Below are 6,000 nucleotides of genomic sequence, written 5' to 3'. Positions count from 1 at the left end.
CTTTCCCACAGGGCTGGCCCACGTGCACACGTGGTGGGAGTCGATCCTCGGCTTGAACGTCAAGGCAGTGCAGTGAAAACAGGTTCCTCTGGTATGGACTGACACATCTGGGGGTCTCTTGGAATGGTGGCACGACCCTGGAGTTCCTCTCGCCTCTCCTGTGGAGAGCGTCTCCTCTTGAGATGCGACGGGAACGCCGGGAATTCTTTCCCTACGAAACAGGGAAAGGATCCCTCATCTCGAGCTAGGAGGCGGAAACGGGGCTCCCCTGGATGTGTGCGGGACCCCACGTGCTTCCTCTCGAGTGGAGACGGGTATGTCGGGGCACTTCTTGAGTTGCAGCAAGGGTGTGAAGGACCCTTTGGAAGTACCAATGGTTAGATGTGATTAGCCTCGAGAAGCCTCAGCGGAAATGGGCCTCATCTCGCCTGGAGGGCAAAACCTCCTGGATTTTCTCGAGTTGAGGCAGGTGCTCTCGACTTACGACGGGGACCTCAGGGACCCGCTCTGGTGGCCTCAGGAATGGCCAGTCCCCATGCGAGTTCCTCGGGGGCCTCTGGGGATTCCTCTCCCGTCAATGCCAGGGCCTAAGACCTTGCGTGGAGTCGGGGCCGGAACCTGAGGATTCCTCTCCAGTGCTGACATGGATCTTGGGGTACTTCTGGAGTCTCCCCAGGGGAGTCAGTCCTCGTCTCGAATACGGGCATGCACTTGTGCTTTCCTCCAGAGCGGTAGCAGCAGTGTCCCGCAGTCCGCCGCTTGGATCAAAGGATCTATGGTTTTCCCTCGAGTCTTTCCCACGAGGCTTTCCCACGAGGCTTTCCCACAGGGCTGTCCCACGTGCACACGTGGTGGGAGTCGATCCTCGGCTTGAACGTCAAGGCAGTGCAGGGAAAACAGGTTCCTCTGGAATGGACTGACACATCTGGGGGACTGTTGGAATGGTGGCACGACCCTGGAGTTCCTCTCGCCTTTCCTGTGGAGAGCGCCTCCTCTTGAGATGCGACGGGAACGCCGGGAATTCTTTCCCTACGAAACAGGGAAAGGATCCCTCATCTCGAGCTAGGAGGCGGAAACGGGGCTCCCCTGGATGTGTGCGGGACCCCACGTGCTTCCTCTCGAGTGGAGACGGGTATGTCGGGGAACTTCTTGAGTTGCAGCAAGGGTGTGAAGGACCCTTTGGAAGTACCAATGGTTAGATGTGATTAGCCTCGAGAAGCCTCAGCGGAAATGGGCATCATCTCGCCTGGAGGGCAAAACCTCCTGGATTTTCTCGAGTTGAGGCAGGTGCTCTCGACTTACGACGGGGACCTCAGGGACCCGCTCTGGTGGCCTCAGGAATGGCCAGTCCCCATGCGAGTTCCTCGGGGGCTCTGGGGATTCCTCTCCCGTCAATGCCAGGGCCTAAGACCTTGCGTGGAGTCGGGGCCGGAACCTGAGGATTCCTCTCCAGTGCTGACAGGGATCTTGGGGTACTTCTGGAGTCTCCCCAGGGGAGTCAGTCCTCGTCTCGAATACGGGCATGCACTTGTGCTTTCCTCCAGAGCGGTAGCAGCAGTGTCCCGCAGTCCGCCGCGTGGATCAAAGGATCTATGGTTTTCCCTCGAGTCTTTCCCACGAGGCTTTCCCACGAGGCTTTCCCACAGGGCTGTCCCACGTGCACACGTGGTGGGAGTCGATCCTCGGCTTGAACGTCAAGGAAGTGCAGGGAAAACAGGTTCCTCTGGAATGGACTGACACATCTGGGGGACTCTTGGAATGGTGGCACGACCCTGGAGTTCCTCTCGCCTTTCCTGTGGAGAGCGCCTCCTCTTGAGATGCGACGGGAACGCCGGGAATTCTTTCCCTACGAAACAGGGAAAGGATCCCTCATCTCGAGCTGGGGGGCGAAAACGGGGCTCCCCTGGATGTGTGCGGGACCCTCGTGCTTCCTCTCGAGTGGAGACGGGTATGTCAGGAACTTCTTGAGTTGCAGCAAGGGTGTGAAGGACCCTTTGGAAGTTCCAGTGGTTAGATGTGATTAGCCTCGAGAAGCCTCAGCGGAAATGGGCCTCATCTCGCCTGGAGGGCAAAACCTCCTGGATTGTCTCGAGTTGCGGCAGGTGCTCTGGACTTACGACGGGGACCTCTGGGACACGCTCTGGTGCCCTCAGGAAAGGCCAGTCCCCTTGCGACTTCCTCAGGGGCCTCTCGGGATTCCTCTCCCGTCGATGCCGGGACCTAAGACCTTGTGTGGAGTCGGGGCCGGAACCTGAGGATTCCTCTCCAGTGCTTACATGGATCTTGGGGTACTTCTGGAGTCTCCCCAGGGGAGTCAGTCCTCGTCTCGGATGCGGGCATGCACTTGCGCTTTCCTCCAGAGCAGTAGCAGCAGTGTCACGCAGTCCGCCGCGTGGATCAAAGGATCTATGGTTTTCCCTCGAGTCTTTCCCACGAGGCTTTCCCACGAGGCTTTCCCACAGGGCTGTCCCACGTGCACACGTGGTGGGAGTCGATCCTCGGCTTGAATGTCAAGGCAGTGCAGGGAAAACAGGTTCCTCTGGAATGGACTGACATATCTGGGGGACTTCTGGAATGGTGGCACGACCTGGAGTTCCTCTCGCCTTTCCTGTGGAGAGCGCCTCCTCTTGAGATGCGAAGGGAACGCTGGGAAATCTTTCCCTACAAAACAGTGAAAGGATCCCTCATCTCGAGCTGGGAGGCGGAAACGGGGCTCCCCTGGATGTGTGCGGGACCCTCGTGCTTCCTCTCGAGTGGAGACGGGTATGTCGGGGAACTTCTTGAGTTGCAGCAAGGGTTTGAAGGACCCTTTGGAAGTTCCAGTGGTTAGATGTGATTGGCCTCGAGAAGCCTCAGCGGAAATGGGCCTCATCTCGCCTGGAGGGCAAAACCTCCTGGATTTTCTCGAGTTGCGGCAGGTGCTCTCGACTTACGACGGGGACCTCAGGGACCCGCTCTGGTGGCCTCAGGAAAGGCCAGTCCCCATGCGAGTTCCTCGGGGGCCTCTCGGGATTCCTCTCCCGTTCATGCCAGGGCCTAAGATCTTGCGTGGAGTCGGGGCCGGAACCTGAAGATTCCTCTCCAGTGCTGACATGGATCTTGGGGTACTTCTGGAGTATCCCCAGGAGAGTCAGTCCTCGTCTCGAATGCGGGCATGCACTTGCGCTTTCCTCCAGAGCGGTAGCAGCAGTGTCACGCAGTCCGCCGCGTGGATCAAAGGATCTATGTTTTTCCCTCGAGTCTTTCCCAAGAGGCTTTCCCACGAGGCTTTCCCACAGGGATGTTCCACGTGCACACGTGCTGGGAGTCGATACTCGGCTTGAACGTCAAGGCAGTGCAGGGAAAACAGGTTCCTCTGGAATGGACTGACACATCTGGAGGTCTCTTGGAATGGTGCCATGACCCTGGAGTTCCTCTCGCCTTTCCTGTGGAGAGCGCCAACTCTTCGGGAACTCCGGGAATTCTTTCCCTACGAAACAGGGAAAGGATCCCTCATCTCGAGCTAGGAGGCGGAAACGGGGCTCCCCTGGATGTGTGCGGGACCCCACTTGCTTCGTCTCGAGTGGAGACGGGTATGTCGCGGAACTGCTTGAGTTGCAGCAAGGGTGTGAAGGACCCGTTGGAAGTTCCAGTGGTTAGATGTGATTAGCCTCGAGAAGCCTCAGCGGAAATGGGCCTCATCTCGCCTGGAGGGCAAAACCTCCTGGATTTTCTCGAGTTGCGGCAGGTGCTCTCGACTTACGACGGGGACCTCAGGGACCCGCTCTGGTGGCCTCAGGAAAGGCCAGTCCCCATGCGAGTTCCTCGGGGGCCTCTCGGCATTCCTCTCCCGTCGATGCCAGGGCCTAAGACCTTGTGTGGATTCGGGGCCGGAACCTGAGGATTCCTCTCCAGTGGTGACATGGAGCTTGGGGTACTTCTAGAGTCTCCCCAGGGGAGTCAGTCCTCGTCTGGAATGCGGGCATGCACTTGCGCTTTCCTCCAGAGCGGTAGCAGCAGTGTCACGCAGTCCGCCGCGTGGATCAAAGGATCTATGGTTTTCCCTCGAGTCTTTCCCACGAGGCTTTCCCACGAGGCTTTCCCACAGGGCTGTCCCACGTGCACACGTGGTGGGAGTCGATCCTCGGCTTGAACGTCAAGGCAGTGCAGGGAAAACAGGTTCCTCTGGTATGGACTGACACATCTGCTGGTCTCTTGGAATGTTGGCACGACCCTGGAGTTCCTCTCGCCTCTCCTGTGGAGAGCGTCTCCTCTTGAGATGCGACGGGAACGCCGGGAATTCTTTCCCTACGAAACAGGGAAAGGATCCCTCATCTCGAGCTAGGAGGCGGAAACGGGGCTCCCCTGGATGTGTGCGGGACCCCACGTGCTTCTTCTCGAGTGGAGACGGGTATGTCGGGGAACTTCTTGAGTTGCAGCAAGGGTGTGAAGGACCCTTTGGAAGTTCCAGGTGTTAGATGTGATTAGCCTCGAGAAGCCTCAGCGGAAATGGGCCTCATCTCGCCTGGAGGGCAAAACCTCCTGGATTTTCTCGAGTTGCGGCAGGTGTTCTCGACTTACGACGGGGACCTCAGGGACCCGCTCTGGTGGCCTCAGGAAAGGCCAGTCCCCATGCGAGTTCCTCGGGGGCCTCTCGGGATTCCTCTCCCGTCCATGCCAGGGCCTAAGATCTTGCGTGGAGTCGGGGCCGGAACCTGAGGATTCCTCTCCAGTGCTGACATGGATCTTGGGGTACTTCTGGAGTATCCCCAGGAGAGTCAGTCCTCGTCTCGAATGCGGGCATGCACTTGCGCTTTCCTCCAGAGCGGTAGCAGCAGTGTCACGCAGTCCGCCGCGTGGATCAAAGGATCTATGTTTTTCCCTCGAGTCTTTCCCAAGAGGCTTTCCAACGAGGCTTTCCCACAGGGCTGTTCCACGTGCACAAGTGCTGGGAGTCGATACTCGGCTTGAACGTCAAGGCAGTGCAGGGAAAACAGGTTCCTCTGGAATGGACTGACACATCTGGCGGTCTCTTGGAATGGTGCCACGACCCTGGAGTTCCTCTCGCCTTTCCTGTGGAGAGCGCCAACTCTTCGGGAACTCCGGGAATTCTTTCCCTACGAAACAGGGAAAGGATCCCTCATCTCGAGCTAGGAGGCGGAAACGGGGCTCCCCTGGATGTGTGCGGGACCCCACTTGCTTCCTCTCGAGTGGAGACGGGAATGTCGCGGAACTGCTTGAGTTGCAGCAAGGGTGTGAAGGACCCGTTGGAAGTTCCAGTGGTTAGATGTGATTAGCCTCGAGAAGCCTCAGCGGAAATGGGCCTCATCTAGCCTGGAGGGAAAAACCTCCTGGATTTTCTCGAGTTGCGGCAGGTGCTCTCGACTTACTACGGGGACCTCAGGGACCCGCTCTGGTGGCCTCAGGAAAGGCCAGTCCCCATGCGAGTTCCTCGGGGGCCTCTCGGCATTCCTCTCCCGTCGATGCCAGGGCCTAAGACCTTGTGTGGAGTCGGGGCCGGAACCTGAGGATTCCTCTCCAGTGGTGACATGGAGCTTGGGGTACTTCTAGAGTCTCCCCAGGGGAGTCAGTCCTCGTCTGGAATGCGGGCATGCACTTGCGCTTTCCTCCAGAGCGGTAGCAGCAGTGTCACGCAGTCCGCCGCGTGGATCAAAGGATCTATGGTTTTCCCTCGAGTCTTTCCCACGAGGCTTTCCCACGAGGCTTTCCCACAGGGCTGTCCCACGTGCACACGTGGTGGGAGTCGATCCTCGGCTTGAACGTCAAGGCAGTGCAGGGAAAACAGGTTCCTGTGGTATGGACTGACACATCTGGGGGTCTCTTGGAATGTTGGCACGACCCTGGAGTTCCTCTCGCCTCTCCTGTGGAGAGCGTCTCCTCTTGAGATGCGACGGGAACGCCGGGAATTCTTTCCCTACGAAACAGGGAAAGGATCCCTCATCTCGAGCTAGGAGGCGGAAACGGGGCTCCCCTGGATGTGTGCGGGACCCCACGTGCTTC

The sequence above is a fragment of the Ovis canadensis genome, chromosome 5 (genome assembly GCF_042477335.2).
Source record: "Ovis canadensis isolate MfBH-ARS-UI-01 breed Bighorn chromosome 5, ARS-UI_OviCan_v2, whole genome shotgun sequence".
In the NCBI taxonomy this organism is placed as follows: Eukaryota; Metazoa; Chordata; class Mammalia; order Artiodactyla; family Bovidae; genus Ovis; species Ovis canadensis.
The sequence above is the reverse complement of the archived record's forward strand: the minus strand, read 5'-3'. Positions refer to the sequence as shown.